At 48.3% G+C, this 16,534-nt stretch overlaps 1 pseudogene; it reads right to left on the bottom strand.

Annotated features, from left to right (window-relative positions):
* Positions 1-618: 618 nt before the first annotated feature.
* Positions 619-1,008, bottom strand: LOC144682310 (histone H2A-like; annotated as a pseudogene).
* Between the last annotated feature and the right edge of the window lie 15,526 nt (positions 1,009-16,534).

The raw sequence follows: 16,534 nt of genomic DNA, 5'->3' as shown, positions 1-16,534 counted from the left end.
CCTATTGTGTGCCAGTTTGTCCTGCATGGATAGAGATGGGGAGAAAGTATCAGGACTCCTGCCAGGCCAGATGATAAAGATGATAAGTATGCCTGGCCTGTGTGGGTGGTGAGTGGTCCCATGGGCAGGATGAGGACAATGACGGTGTGTGTGAAAGAGTGAATGGTGATGTCCCTTGCACTGGCAGTGAGTGAAAGCCCTGTGGATGTGTGATGGGTTTGTGAGTGTGAGTTGGGAGTGATGAAAAGAGTGACTTACCCTGGCGGACCGGAGGAGATCATTCATCCTTTTGCGGCACCGGGTGGCTGTCCTCCTCTGCAGGGCTTTAGCGTTGTCCATCGCTGCCACAGCCTCCCAAGCCGGGTTGGTGACATTGCTACCCATCATGTGCCACAGTGGAGGCAGAGCACATCCCGGTGGGCCTCCACGGCATCCAGCAGTCGCTCGAGGGACCCGTCGTTTAAGTGGGGCGGCGGCAGCCTTTTTTCCTTTGCTGGCCATGTCTCCCGGGCAGCGGTGGTGAGCTGGTGGTGATGAGCGCTTTGCTGGCGGCTGCCTTTTAAAGACGGCGGCTGGCATGATGCAACAGTGGGGTGACCTTTTTCCGATCTTGCCCCTTCAGGCATAATCCTTGCCTGCGTGCCCGGTTTTCTTGGGCAGCAGCACAGCCCGGATTTTGGGCAGGACCCCACCCTGGGCTATGGTGACACCTCCCAGCACCTTGTTGAGCTCCTAGTCATTGCAGATGGTGAGCTGCACGTAGCGGGGGAAGATGCGGGTCTTCTTGTTGTCCCGGGCTGCATTGCTGGCTAGCTCGAGGATCTCAGCCATCAGGTACTCAAGGATGGTGGCCAAGTGGACGGGGGCTCCTGCCCCAACACGCTCGGCATAGTGACCCTTGCGCAACAGCCGGTGGATACGGCCGACGGGGAACTGGAGACCGTCTCTGGAGGAGCAAGTTTTGGCCTTGGCGCACCCTTTGCCTCCGGTTTTACCGCATCTGGACATTTTGCTGTTGCTCCTGCTGAAAATCGGGCAGGCGAATAAGAGCCCAGTCGCCATGGAAACAGTGTGTTTCGTTGGAGTGAATAAATAATGAGGCGGGCTCGGGACGATATGGTGTGAAATCCAGCCATTTTCGTCGGTGGGTAGGACTCCATCTTACCCGCTCTCCACCGCGCTTAGTGCAATTCTGTGAAAATTCCGCCCCTCTGTTAGAATGATGGCAGTAACAAAGCTTCAGTGGTAAGATATTGTGACCAATAAACTGGGCTCTGTACTGCCCAGAGGTGGCGGTCAATTCACTTCTGGCCACTTCTGGAATGGCCCGTCTGGACGGCTATGCTTGGAAGGATGGTAATGCAGGCGTGTTGTGTATTGAAAGAATGCAGAGTGGGCGGATTATGACATCATTTAGTGTCTGATATAGATTTAGTGCTCAAAATGCCATTTTGCACCCTGCAGGTCCTGTTAATGCCCCGTCTTAAATACTCTCAACTGAATTGCATTCAGTTGCATGAGAAAGGCCACACCCCCTGACCACCAGCCCCACCACCCCTCCGCCCCACCCCAAAACCCCACCCCCCATTAGTCAAGGCATCAGCCTGGGACATTCAAGTGAGGTGCTTTTGACGTTTTTTTCTGCTGGTGCAGAGTTAGGGGAAGTGCAGTGTACTGTGTTATTGGAGCTCTCACAAATTGTTGCAGTCAGGGGGGAGCGGTGTTGGATTTTTCCAAGGAGCTTGGTGGAGTTTGAAGGGCCCTGGGCAGAAAGGATGCTATCGCTCATGGGGACTATAGTTACATTCCTCTTGCGTCTGCAGCATGACATGGAGATAGAGCACAGGCAGCAGAGGGGGGAAGCTCTGCCCAGGGGGAGCTGTGGGGGATAGTGGGGGCTCTCAATGGAAGCTGTGCTCACCTTGGGTTTTCAGAGAGCACTTCTCCTACTTCCAACTCAGCCAGAAAGAATGTCTGAGGTGGCTACAATTCACCAAGTAGGGGTTCACTCAACTGTGCCACCTCTTTGCTGTGTATGGTTGCATCAGGGAGATGACAGAGCCCTGGATTGGGCGCACCTACTTTTTAAGCAGAGAGAATTAGGGGGAGTGGGCATGTGGTTTGCCAGGGTGGCAGGATTACTAATGGTGCAGAGTGCAATCAACTGCATGCAGGCGGCTTAGTGGGTTCCACATCGCAACAGGAAGATGCACAGGAACCACAAAAAGTTCTGTATCCTTAATGGGCAGTTCGTGTGCGACCATGCCCAGAGCATCATATTGGTGAATGTCTGCTGTCACGGTGCTTTTATCATGCGCCAGTCAGCTGTTAGTGCCATACTCGAGCCACCACCACCACCACTACCACTATCAAGGATAAAGCAGTCTGCTTTCGGTACCCCATCCATCAAATCCACCACCAGCACACAGTGGTAGCAGTGTGTACTATATACAAGATGCACTGCAGCAACTCACCAAGACTTCTTCAATGGCACCTTCCAAACCCACAACCTCTCCCACCTAGAAGGACAAGGGCAGCAGGCGCATGGGAACACCACCCCCTGCAAGTTCCCCTCCAAGCCACACACCACTTGACTTGGAACCATCCCCCCCATTTCTTCGCTGTCGGTGGATCAAAATCTGAGAACTCCCTTCCTAACAGCACTGTGGGTGCACCTGTACCACATGGACTGCAGCAGTTCAAGAAGGTGGCTCACCTCTCAAGGGCAATTAGGGAAGAATAATAAAGACTGGCCTAGCTAGCGATGTCAACCTCCCATGAAAGAATTAAAAACCCCATGACAAATTAAATGGCGGCTGTGTGGTGACGAGGGTACCCTCTCTACAAGTGGCTCATGATTCCCCTCCACAACCTGACTACATATGGACAGCGCTGCACAATGAGAGCAATGCTGTGACCAGGAATGTGATGGAGCAAATCATCAGTGTTCTAAAGCTGTTCTGTTACCTGGATCGCTTGAGGGGAGCCCTACAATACTCGCTGGATTTGTGCATTGTGCATAACCTGGCTCTTGTGGGGATGCAGTCTTTGCCACAAAGTCTTCAGTGAGTACATTGGGAAGAGGAAGAGGAGGAGGAAGGGAGGAGTTATCCAAGACACCGTCACTGAGACGACTGTCCATGAACAGCTAATCAGACTCGTGTTCCCTGAAAACCTCCCCTGATCATCACTGTTTGACAATTCACCTCCTTTCCAGCCCCTGACAATTGACCATCACACATCCTCATGGCCAAAATCCTGAAATAAAAGATATTCAAAAGTGATCAATATACACGTTGGGATTCGTATAGCCCCGCCAGCTATAACATTGGCCTTACGAGCAATCTTGTAAATAGGGCCTTAGCCCTATTGACACAGAAATAGAGCACATCAAAAGTCTCCTCCAGGACAATGGTTATCCTGTTCAGATCCTTGTTCGCTGTGTATTGCACAAGCTTACAAATGGGCCAAAGGCCACCACTTTTGGACCTGAAAAGGGCCTGGTCTACCTCAAATTACCTTGGAAAGGTAAAGAATCTCAAAAATTTGAACAACGGGTTAAGCAAGCCGTTTCTCGCTGCTGCTATGTAGTGGCGACGTGAGTGGTATTTTTTACTAACAGGATGCTGCATCGGTCCAAAAAGGTGATCTGCCCACCACACATTGAGCAATGTCCTGCATGAATTTCAGTGGCAGCACGATGCCAGGTATGTAGGTTGTATGTCACAACAATTGACTGATCGAATCAAACTGCATGTTCCTTTGGTTGTTCATAAGAGGCAGGGGAGAGACCATACTCAACTTGCTTGCAAAACCCAAAACAAGATGTCTGCTGCAAGATGTGAATCCCTGATTGGGCAGCACTCGCTGAACAATTCTGAATGAGTTATACAGTTATACTAACAATGAATTTAAGATAATCGGTAGAGCTTGAAACGCGGTTTATTTACGCTAGCTAGAAACGACATACATTCATACACAGGGACCCGTTCTTTGCAAACTAGAGGAATATATTCAAGATTTCTGCCTTTTTGAATTACTTGGGAGATTGGGGAGCCTATAGTTACCCATTACTTTCTTAATGGCAATGCTTCAGCCAATTAGAGACAGCTTGTCAACCAATCAGCACCCTTTTCTCTTGTATATTTTGGTGTGATCCTTTGAAATTTGGTATTCTTGCATTTGTCCCAATGAGTGCAAAACTAAAAGCTTCAGCAACATGTCTCTCTTCTCAGCAATATTGAAGATCTCTATGACCCAGCGACTGTTTGTAACTGAAGTACCTCATACCTGGAATCATTCTCATTAATCTTTTCTGCACACTCTCTAATACCTTCCTAAAGTATGGTGCCCAGAACGTTATAACTCTAACTCAGTACTCCAGCTGAGGCCGAACCAATGTTTTATATAGGTTTAACATAACTTCCTTGCTTTTGAATTAAAAACAGAAAATGCTGGAAAAACTCAGCAGGTCTGACAGCATCTGTGGAGAGAAAAGCAGAGTTAACGTTTCGAATCTGTATGACTCTTCTTTAGAGCACGCAATCTTCAGGTTGGCGGGCATGTGCTGGTGTTGGAGCCATGCCAGCCATCAATAATGGCCACTTAAAGCCATTAAAAGCCCAATTGAACCCGATTTTATGTTGCCTGTGCAATTTCACACTCATCGCACAGGCAAAACGGGCAGGCGGGCAGCCTTCCGTTACCCTGATAATGGGGATCGTGGTCTCCACTGGAGGCAACTCCTCTGAGGAGGGAGAGAAGGGCAGAAGGGAAAGGAGGCCAGGTGTCCCAATGCAGCTTCCAGGGGAGAGTCCTGTGGGAAGAGAGGCGCAGGCACTAGGGGGGCAGGGCCAGCAGGTAGTCTGAGGCGGAAGGCGCCGCAGAAGATGCCGCTATCCTGCTGCCAGGTGGCAATGCAGCTACCTCAATATGTCCAATGGTGCAATACCAAAGGAGGCTCCGCCTCTCAAGGGAGACCGTGACCTCCATTTGTCAGATAATTGGGCCTGAGATCAGCTCCAACTGTGTTGGTGGACACCCCATGCCAGTGGCTCTGAAGGCCACAGTGGCCCCCAACTTCTATGCCCCTGGCTCTTTGCAGTGGGGGATCTTTGCAGGGTGTCCCAAACAGCTGTCCATAGGTGCGTCAAGCTGGTGACAGAAGCTCTGTTCAGGCAGGTAATGACATTTATTAATTTCCGTATGGACGAGGCCAGCCAGGCTGAGCAAACCAAAGGGTTTGCAGCGATTGCTGGGTTCCCCTGCATCCAGGGTGCCATCGACTGCACACATGTGGCCATCAAGGCGCCAGCGGGTCAGCTGGGTGCATTCATCAATAGGAAGGGATTCCATTCGATGAACGTCCAGATAGTGTGTGATCACAGGATGCAGATTCTGCAAATCTGTGCAAAGTACCCTGCAGCTCCCATGATGGGTACATCCTCAGACACTCCCAGGTGCCGAGGCTACTCAGTGCTCCAGCCGGACTGGATGGATGGCTGCTGGGTGACAAGGGATATCCGTTGAAAGGGTGGCTTTTGACGCCTCTCCGCCACCCAAGAACAGAAGCAGAGCAGCGTTATAATAGGAGTCACACCACTAGAGAGGTGCTAGAGAGGACCATAGGTCTTCTGAAGATGCGGTCCTGATGCCTCGACCGTTCAGGGGGCACACTACAATACCCCCCAGATCTTGTGTCACTGATAGTGGTTGCATGCTGTGCTCTCCACAATCTGGCACTGGCAAGGGGGGACCCACTGGAGGAAGAAGGTCTTGAGGCAGCTCCACAGGCCACAGAGGGTGAATCCAGTAATGAGTCAGAACAGGAGCACGGTGAGGAGAACACTGAGGGCATGGAGGCAGACCTCTGTATCCTTCAGGGTGGCAGGGACACCAGGGACGCCTTGATCCAATGCTCCTTCAGTTAGGGTGCCAAAGATCTGCTTCCACCTCATGCCAGGGCTGCAGCCTCCATCCAGGATGCCTGAAACAATGCTTTCATTTGAACCCAAAGTCATTTGAGCCTGTGCAATAAGATTTAGAGCCGCTCACATCCAACATTACACACTGGCATACCCTGCACCCAAAAAATAAAAAGGTGAAGCATACTCAGGCCATTATGACATTTTTACAATCCAAAGAAAATAACGCAATCTTCTATGGTCTTCATTCCTAGACCAATAAACGTAAACAAAACATTATAGAACAGAAGGTCATTCGGACTCGAAACGTTAACTGTGTTCCTCTCCGCAGATGCTGCCAGACCTGCTGAGATTTTCCAGGTATTTTTATTTTGTATTACAGAACAGAAGATCACCTGTGAACAGTTCCCCTTCTACTCATGGTCATGAAACCTTGAAACCATTGTCGATTGTTGTAAAAAAAACCATCTGGTTCACTAATGTTCTTTAGGGAAGGAAATCTGCCGTCCTTATCTGGTCTGGCCTACATGTGACTCCAGACCCACAGGAATGTGGTTGACTCTTAAGTGCCCTCTGAAATGGCCTAGCAAGTTACTCAGATGCAACAAACCGCTACAAAGTCTCAAAAAAGAAATGAAACTGGACGGACCAACCAGCATTGACCTAGGCACTGGAAACGACAATGGCAAACTCAGCCCTGTCGACCCTGCAAAGTCCTCCTTACTAATGTCTGGGAGCTAGTGCCAAAATTGGGAGAGCTGTCTCACAGGATAGTCATCCTTATGGATACATACCTTATAGATAATGTTCCAGACACCACCATCACCATCCTTGGGTATGTCCTGTCCCACCGGCAGGACAGACCCAGCAGAGGTGGCAGCACAGTGTTATACAGTCAGTAGGGAGTTGCCCTGAGAGTCCTCAACATTGACTCCGGACCCCATGAAGCCTTATGGCATCAGGTCAAACGTGGGCAAGGAAAGCTTTGCTGACTACCACGTACTGCCCTCCCTCAGCCAATGAATCAGTGCTCCTCCATGTTGAACACCATCTGAAGGAAGCATTGAGGGTGGCAAGGGCGCAGAATGTACTCTGGCTGGGGGACTTCAATGTCCATCACCAAGAGTGGCTCGGTAGCACCACTACTGACCGAGCTAGCAGAGTCCTAAAGGGCATAGCTGCTAGACTGGGTCTGCGGCAGGTGGTGAAGGAACCAACAAGAGGGAAAAACATACTTGACCTCATCCTCACCAATCTGCCTGCCACACATGCATCTGTCCATGACAGTATCGGTAAGAGTGATCACCAGTTGTTGTGGAGGCGAAGTCCCATCTTCATATTCAGGATACCCGCCATCATGTTGTGTGGCACTACCACCGTGCTTAATGGGATAGATTTTGAACAGATCCAGCAACTCAAGGCTGGACACCCATGAGGCATGAGGCACTGTGGGCCATCATCAGCAGTAGAATTGTACTTAAACACAATCTGTAACCTCATGGCCTGGCATATCCCCCATTCTACTATTACCATCAAGCCAGGGGATCAACCCTGGTTCAGTGAAGAGTGGAGGAGGGCATGCCAGGAGCAGCACCAGGCATACCTAAAAATGAGGTGTCAACCTGGTGAAGCTACAACACAGGACTACTTGCGCGCCTAACATCATAAGCAGCAAGTGATTAACATAGCTAAGTACCACAACCAACAGATCAGATCGAAGCTCTGCAGTCCTGTCACATCCAGTCGTGAATGATGGTGGACAATTAAACAACTCACTGGAGGAGGAGGCTCCACAAATATCCCCAACCTCAATGACGGGGGACCCCAGCACATCCGTGCAAAAGATAAGGCTGAAGCATTTGCTACAATTTTCAGCCAGAGGTACCGAGTGGATGATCCATCTCGGCCTCCTCCGGAGGTCCCCAGCATCACAGATGGCAGCCTTCAGTCAATTCGATTCACTCCATGTGATATCAAGAAATGGCCGAAGGCATAGGATACTGCAAAGACTATGGGCCCAGACAATATTCCGGCAAGAGTACTTAAGACTTGTGCTCCAGAACTTGCCACGCTCCTAGCCAAGCTGTTCCAGTACAGCTACTACACTGGCACCTACCCAGCTATGTGGAAAATTGCCCAGGTATGTCCTGAATACAAAAAGCAGGAAAAATCCAGCCCGGCCAATTACTGCCCCATCAGTCTACTCTCGATCATCAGTAAAGTGAGGGAAGGGGCCATCAACAGTGCTCTCAAGCAGCATTTGCTTACCAATAAACTGCTCACTGATGCCCGGTTTGGGTTCCGACAGGGTTACTCAGCTCCTGATCTCATGAAAGCCTTGGTTCAAACATGGACAAAAGAGCTGAACTCCAGAGGTGAGGTGAGAGTGACTGCCCTTGACATGAAGGCCGCATTTGACCAAGTGTGGCATCAAGGAGCCCTAGCAAAACTGGAGTCGATGGGAATCAGGGGGGAATCTCTCCACTGGCTGGAGTCATACCTAGCACAAAGGAAGATGGTTATGGTTGTTAGAAGTCACTTATCTCAGCTCCAGGACATCATTGCAGGAGTTCTTCAGGGTAGTGTCCTAGGCCCAAACACCAGCTGCTTCATCAATGACCTTCCTTCCATCATAAGGTCAGAAGTGGGGATGTTCACTGATGATTGCACAATGTTCAGCACCATTTGCAACTCCTCAGATACTGAAGCAGTCCATGTCCAAATGCAGCAAGACCTGGACAATATCCAGGCTTGGGCTGACAACTGGCAAGTAACATTCACGCCACACAAGTGCCAGGCAATGACCATCTCCAACAAGAGAGAATCTAACCATTGCCCCTTGATGTTCAGTGGCATTACCATCACTGAATCCCCCACTATCAACATCCTGGGGGTTACCATTGACCAGAAACTGAACTGGACTAGCCATATAAATACTGTGGCTACAAGAGCAGTTCAGAGGCTAGGAATCCTGCGAAGAGTAACTCAACTCCTGACTCCCCAAAGGCTGTCCATCATCTACAAGGCACAAGTCAGGAGTGTGATGGAAAACTCCCACTTGCCTGGATGAGTACAGTTCCCACAACATTCAAGAAGCTTGACACTGTCCAGGACAAAGCAGCCCAGTTATTGGCACCATATCCACAAACATTCACTCCCTCCACCACCGACGTGGCAGGAGTGTGTACCATCTACAAGATGCACTGCAGGAATTCACCAAGGCTCCTTAGACAGCACCTTCCAAACCCATGACTACCACCATCTCGAAGGACAAGGGCAGCAGATGCATGGGAACACCACCACATGCAAGTTCCCCTCCAAGTCACTCACCATCTAGACTTGGAAATATATCGCTGTTGCTTCACTGTCACTGGGTCAAAATCCTGGAACTCCCCCCTAACAGCGCTGTAGGTGTACCTACACCACATGGGCTGCAGCGATTCAAGAAGGCAGCTCACCATCCCCTGCTCAAGGGAAACTAAGGATGGACAATAAATGCTGGCCCAGCCACCGAAGCACACATCCCGTGAATGAATAAAAAAACTTACATTTATGAGTACTGCGTCTTGGTGCCCCACTGCACCCCCCACACCACCCCCCCAGCCCCCCACTCTCCCACCCCTCACCCCACCTCCACCCTACCTCACTTGCAGCAGCATTGGAGTCAGCCTTCTGACTGTGCTGTCCTATTGGCCTTGATGGCCTTGGTGGTCAACCTCTGCCAGGAGAGCCTGTGCTGGCCCTGCCTGGGAGGGAGTGGCCAGTTCCACAGCTGGCTTATCCCTAGTCACTGTACCCTCATCAGATGCCACGTTCACTGGAAGAGGGGTGGAAGAGCTGCTGCCAGCATCCAGAGTTCCTGAGAGGAGCCCACAGGGACGACAGACACCTCGTGCACGAACGTGAGGTCGCTCTGGACCTCCCTGCTCACCATCGATGGGCACCTAGCTAGGATACAGGGTGCCTCATCCATCTCCCACACTGGCACTGACTACCTGAGGTCATTGCCTTAATGAGGGCTTGCAGATCCAAACTCAATCCCTGACTTTCGGTTTTGGGCCAGGATCCTGACATTGGGGTCAAGTGAGGTTCAAATAGGCACCGCACTGTGTGGGGATCAGTCACTCGGGCAGTGATTTTCCCTGGATTGGCCAATTAGTGGTCAAAGGGTAGGCTCTGCATCCAATTAAAGATGGTGGGCAGGTTTTTGAAGCTGGAGGGCCAGTAGGAAGCCCTCTAGCTAAGAAGGAGATGAAGCCTGTGATTCAGGTAAGAGAGAGAAGGTGCTTCCATTTTGACATGTCCACTCTCCAACCTTCCTGGGATTCATTCACCTATTTTTGCTATTCCAATTTTATCTTCTTTTGTTATAATCATGTGAGGCTCACATAGAGTCATGACCTGCAAGTGCTGAGTCACTTGGCATGAGTGGACTGCAGCCAGGTCAGGGAGAAAGAATAGCTCATGTGCCAGCTGACAACAGGGCAAGGTTGTAGATGAGTTTTGCTACAGAGGACTAGTATGAGAACTGTGGTGGGATGATATGTAGGAGAATGCTGATGAGGATGCATGGCAAAATGCTTGATGGCTTGGCAGACCTGCCAGGCAGCGTCCTGTAATGGTCAGAGTGTCGGAACACAAGAACAGGAGGAGACTATTTAAGCCCTCAAGCCTGTTCTGCCAGTCAGTGAGATCATGGCTGACCTGTGACCTAACTCCATTTACCTGTCTTTGTCCCATGTCCCTTAATACCTTTGGATAAGAAAAACCTATCAATCTCAAATTTAAAATTTACGACTGATCTAGCATCAATTGTTGATGTGGAAGAGAGTTCCAAACTCTTATCACCGTTTTCATATCGAAGAGTTTCTTGATTTCACTCCTGAAAGGACTTGCCCCAATTGTTAGCCTATGGCCTAGACTCCACAACCAGCAGAAACAGTTTCTGAATATCAGTTCCCCTTAATATCTTGAAAACTTCAATTAAATTTACATTCAACTGTCTAAATTCTGTAGACTACAACCCTAGGTTTTTAATTTCTTCTTGCAATTTAACCTTTGGAGTCCAGCTCTCATTTTGGTGAACCTATGCAGCACTCCCTCCAAGGCCAATATATCATTCCTAAGGTGTGGTGTAGAAAAATGCTCTCAGCATTCCAGGTGTGCATTAACTGAGGCCTCATATCGCTGAAGTTTGACTTCTGTCCCCTACTATTCCAGCCCTATAGATATATAGGCAAGCATTCCATTAGCCTTTTTGATTATGTTTTGTATCTGTTCATGACATTTTAATGATCCAGGTCCTTGCACCTCCAAGCCTTTTTGGACCTTCACTATTTCTGCTTTTCACCATTAGGAACTGCCCTGTCTTATCCTTTTTTAGATGCAAAGTAGATAAATTCACATTTGCCCACATTGAAATCCAATTGACAGAGCTTTGTTCATTTACTTACACTATCAATAGCTCTTTGTAATTTTAAGCTTCCGTCAACTCAGCATGAAGGAGTTCAGCTCCAACCTGGCACAGAGAATTGTGCAGAGCTTGGAGCCTTTCACAGAAGTAGTCGCCAACTCCATGGCAACATTTCTGAACTCAGCCATAATGGAGCATCTGATGACCACTGATGGCAGTACAGACAGACGCCGCCCAGTGTCTGAACACTGCAATGGATGCTCAGACTGAGGCCATGAGATTAATGTACGTTGCCATGCAGGCTCAGGCTGCTGTCATCAAAGCTGCAGATCTTAGTGCTCAGTGGGGCATATAGTCATGCAGCAGTGAGCAATCTGTCCTCCAACAGATTACTAGAATTGCTCAGGTGCCACCCTGGGGTAGTGGCAATGGCTCTATTGTCCAAGAATCTGGTTCCCTCACTTAGAATGACAGCATTCGTGCTCTCACACTGACAGTCCACCAGTGTCTTTGCAGTTGGCTCTCAGCCAGCCAACCCAAGCTGCTGCCACCCATGTTGATGTGCTGCAGTCCAAAGTTGAGCCAAGGTCCAGAACTGATCAAGGTCATCCCAAGGGGTTATCTGGAGCTCCCCCACTGAAAATCAGCAGCCTTCCATCAGCCATGCTGCAGCCATCGGGATAGCACTAAGTAGGGGCACCAGAGCTGTCAAAGGCATCTACAAGGCAGGTATTAAGAGAATGCATAAGGGTGAATAGTTTGTTTCTGTTTGTAGAAGTATATATATTTTTGAGTGGAAATGTTATGAAAGGGTTACTCGTGGTGGCCTTCATTGTAGGATCTTAATCAAGAAGACCCTGTAATGGGACATCCCAGATGGATGGTGGGGAATAGTGGAACCATGGTGGTAAAAGAATTTTTCCCTTATATTGGTATTCTTGTGTGTGTCCTGATGAGTGCAAGATGAAAAGATTAGATATGTCTCTTTTTTCAGCAATAAAAGGATGTTGTTGTATGGGAAGCAGAGTTTGAGCAGGTGCTTTTGTACAGCCTATCCAGTGCAAGGGAGTCCCAAATGTCTCCTCCCTGCCTCCTCTTTCTCCTCCTCCACTTCCTCCTGAGGTGGCCTCTGGATTTCTGGTGGCAATGGCTGTGTCGTCACGATGGTGACCTTGTGGATGATGTAATAGACCACAGTACCTCGGAGACAAACTCTGGCATGTACTGGAGGGCTTCCCCCAAGTGGTCATTGGAAGTGTTGCTTCAGTACACTGGTGACCTGCTCCACAATATTCCTGGTGGCTCCATGGCTTCAATTATATGCTTGGTCTTTGTGAATGGTGGAATGACAGATGGTTTTATCAGCTATGTGTACATGGTAGCTTTTACCACAAAGCAAACACTCTCTGTTTGTTCTTGGAGGTGCGCATAATGGCAGAAATGGCAGATTGCCTCAGGATGAAGGCATTATGGCTCTGGCCAGGATAACAGGCATTCACCGATGTGTCGTACTGTGCATGATTGCACACTGACTGCACATGGATTCTGTATCTCTCCCCACTGAGAAGGGGAGCCTGAAGAGACACATGCATATAGTTGATGCACCATTGGGAATCCTGCTATCCTGGCAAACCCATGACCATCAGCTCACTCATCCTGCTTCTCCCTGTTTAGAGCGAACATGGTGTAATCATCCCTTTTGGCATACAGGGCCTCCATCATCTCTTGGATGTATCAATGGACAACATCCTAGGATGTGTTGGATATTTTACCCACTCATGCCAGGAAAAATCCAGTTACATAGAGGTTTAATGCCTCTGGGATCTTTACGGCCACAGGGTCAGTGCTGTCCCTACCCTGGTCTAAGGGTAAGGTCACATTGAAGGAGGTGGTACAGTTCCGTATGCACCTTCTTGGTGAATCAGTGTCACCTCAGGCATTGCTCCTGGCTCAAATGGAGTTATGTGATGTGCTCTCAGAAAACCATGGTAGGGTCTTCAGTGGAGAGCTCTCCTGCTCCTCCTTCATCTTCACATCTTTCACCTTTCTGTCGCTTCTGCTCCATTTCTTGGTTGTGTTGCATCTCTTGTAGACTACAGGTAACAAAATCTTCTGCCCTCCTGAATGGATGCACAAATTCACCAACAGACCCCCAAGAACAAGCCACTGTGCATCCACAAACATCTCCACAACAGGTGTAAGTCAAAAGCACCAGATCTGAAAATTGGATGACTGTCCCTTTAAATAAGGCTAGTTGGGGCTTCCTCATGCAGTGAATGTACGTTTGACTGAGAGTGATAAGCACAGGTGTTCAGTGGGCCTGTAGAGTAAGCTTGAAAGACATGCATCAAGTCAGGTGGAACAGCTGGTTGAGGTCACCATCAGGCCTTTCCTCACGCTACCTGCACATGCACGGCACATCCATCCTAATAGGCTGTCCAGGTTGAGGTACCATGCGGGACATGCTGGAAGCAGCTGGCAGCACGGCCCACGCTGCTTCATGTCTTCGAGGTTTCTGTAGCTCTGGCACCCATTAGCACTAAGGAGCCCAGTTTCACAGCCAATATTTTCCTATATGTTCCTATGTGTGTGTCCATGAAAATATAGCATGCCAGTAACTTGTGTATGCAGCATGCTTGTCTGTCCTGTTTATAACATTTATGTGCCATTAAACAAGGCTGCCCTGCAGCAGCATATGTATGTGCATGTGTAATAGATGAAACATCCTGAATTGCTTGTTTGTCATTCTATTGAAGCTGTGCCAAGTGTATAGTGATGTCTTTATGTCAAGTATTGTTTGTATATTCACTTAGAGAAGACATATTCTGCAAAATCTTATCTCAAAATGTTCTGATTTTCTCCTATGATTTAAAGACATGGGAGATAGCATTCAGTCATGTTGCCAACTCACTTCAGGCATTTTGAAAATAGAACCTGATAGGAAGATTCTGCTGTAAAGAAGGCAAAACAAATTTTGCGCCTTCCAGGGCAGCACCTTGAGGGCAGTATCCTCAAATAAGGCAGGTCTGCTCCTGTGCCTTTTGCTTGCCGTTGTGCAATAAATAATTCTGATTTTCAATGCAGGATCCCTTTAAATGTGAAAAACTGACCCTTTAAGAACTTCTGTCTCTGGAATCTCTTGGGTCAAAATCCTGGAACTCCCTCCCTAACGATACTTTGGGTGTTACCTACACCACATGGACTTCAGCGGTTCAACAAGGCGGCTCAACACCACCTTCTCAAGGGCAACTAGGGATGGGCAATAAATGCTGGCCCAGCCCAGCGAAGCCCACATCCCTTGAATGAATAAAAAAAATCCCATGTAGGAAAGTAAATCATTCTTCCTGAATAAACCAACTAATTAAACATGCTTCTTCATAAACAAATTGAACAATTTAATGCATTACAATAGCGACTCCTATAGTTTTAGTTGACAATTGTAGCAACAGCCAGGAGAAATCAACCAGCAACCAATCTAACCTGTAAAAAGTTGATCCCTTTAAACAGGGCTGGTGGGCATTCCTTGCTGATGCTGAACATGGGATCAGTGATGCGTGATTAAGAGATGTTAGGTGGAGTGGAGAGATCCAAAATGGCATTGCTGGTGCCGAGATTACCACTGCTTGGTGTCATGATCAACCTGCTTTGCATTCTTTAAGTGGACATTCACTGCCTGAAAGTCAATGCCCACCTCAGCGTGACGTTTGACATGATTCACCCCAGAATTCTGCACACGCACTATGTATACCATTTTGGAGCTCTAAGGGCACTCGTAGCACCCAAAAAAACAGGTGCTAACAAAACCAATTTCTCGCCTGATATTCCTTTCCTAGTTGCTTGTGTACTTCAGAGGTTCCCCTGAGGAATTTTGAGATGCTTCTGCAAGCACTACAATAGTGATGCAATTTCAGATGTGGGTGGCCCTAAAACTTAATAGTGGCCTTGTTCTTTGTGTACATGTTCCTTCTGTTGGAAGGTTGGGTGAAAGCCTAATGTGTGCTGTACCTGACTTGTGCACACATGGAGAGAAAATTGGCCTTTGTAATTTTTCATCTTTTAAAATATTTATTCTGTACTTTTTTGAGCAACTGGGTAAACTCCCCCTTGTATGTAATAGGTTTATATACTATGACATAGTTGCAAATTATCTACTTTTGGAAAGGGCCACACGCTTTCTCAGTTCTTATCCATGTTGTCTAGGTGATGATGGGAAAGTTGGCTATTTTTGGAGTCCCAAAATGCACCAATGTGTGTCACCTTCGAGAGTTCACAGAATGACAGAATTGTTAAAGCACCGAAGAAGGCTATTCGGCCCATCATGACTGTGCCAGCTTGCCAAATGAGCAATGCACTCACTGCCACTCCCCAGCCTTCTTCCCATGGCCCTGCACATTCCTCCTTTTCAGGTAGGAATCCAATTCCCTCCTGAATGCCTTTATTGAACCTGCCTCCACCACGCTTTCAGGCAGCATGTTCCAGATCTTACTGACCTGCTGTGTGAAAAAAATTCTCCTCATGTCTCCATTGCTTCTTTTGCCAATTACCTTAAATTTGTGCCCTCTTGTTCTCAATCGTTCCACCAGTGGGAACAGTTTCTCCCTGTCTACTCTGTCCTGACCCCTCATAATTTTGAATACCTCTATAAAACCTGCTCTCAACCTTCTTTTCTCCAAGGAAAACAATCCCAGCTGCTCCAATCTACATCCGTAACTGAAGTTCCTCATCCCTGGAACAATGCATGTGAAGCTTTCCCACACTCTCTCTAATACCTTCACATCTTTCGCAGAGTGTGGCACCCAGAACTGGACAAGATACTCCAGTTGGAGGCCGAACAAGTGTTTTGTACAGTTTCATATAACCTCCTCGCTCTTGTACTCTATGCCCCTATTAATAAAGCCTTGGGTACTAGGCTTATCCCTGTAATATTGTAGCGATCAGTTTGAGAAATGCTGAATCCCCTATCAGTAGCTTGTTGCTGGTGGAACTTGAATTATTTTGCAAACTGTTTCAGAAAGGTCTGATCTCGAAAGCATGGCGACAGTTCAGGCTGATTAAATCATGCTGGTGGATTGGGCCCTACAGGAATTGTTAAGATCCTGAAGCTGGTGCTTAAAAAAAGAATTGTGGCAGTTTTTTCATTTTCAGGTGTTCAGACCATGGGCAGGATTTTATGGTTCCCACACCAGGCATGTTTTAG

The sequence above is a fragment of the Cetorhinus maximus genome, chromosome 6 (assembly GCF_964194155.1).
Source record: "Cetorhinus maximus chromosome 6, sCetMax3.hap1.1, whole genome shotgun sequence".
NCBI classification, from domain to species: domain Eukaryota; kingdom Metazoa; phylum Chordata; class Chondrichthyes; order Lamniformes; family Cetorhinidae; genus Cetorhinus; species Cetorhinus maximus.
This window is presented reverse-complemented; position numbering and strand designations above follow the sequence as displayed.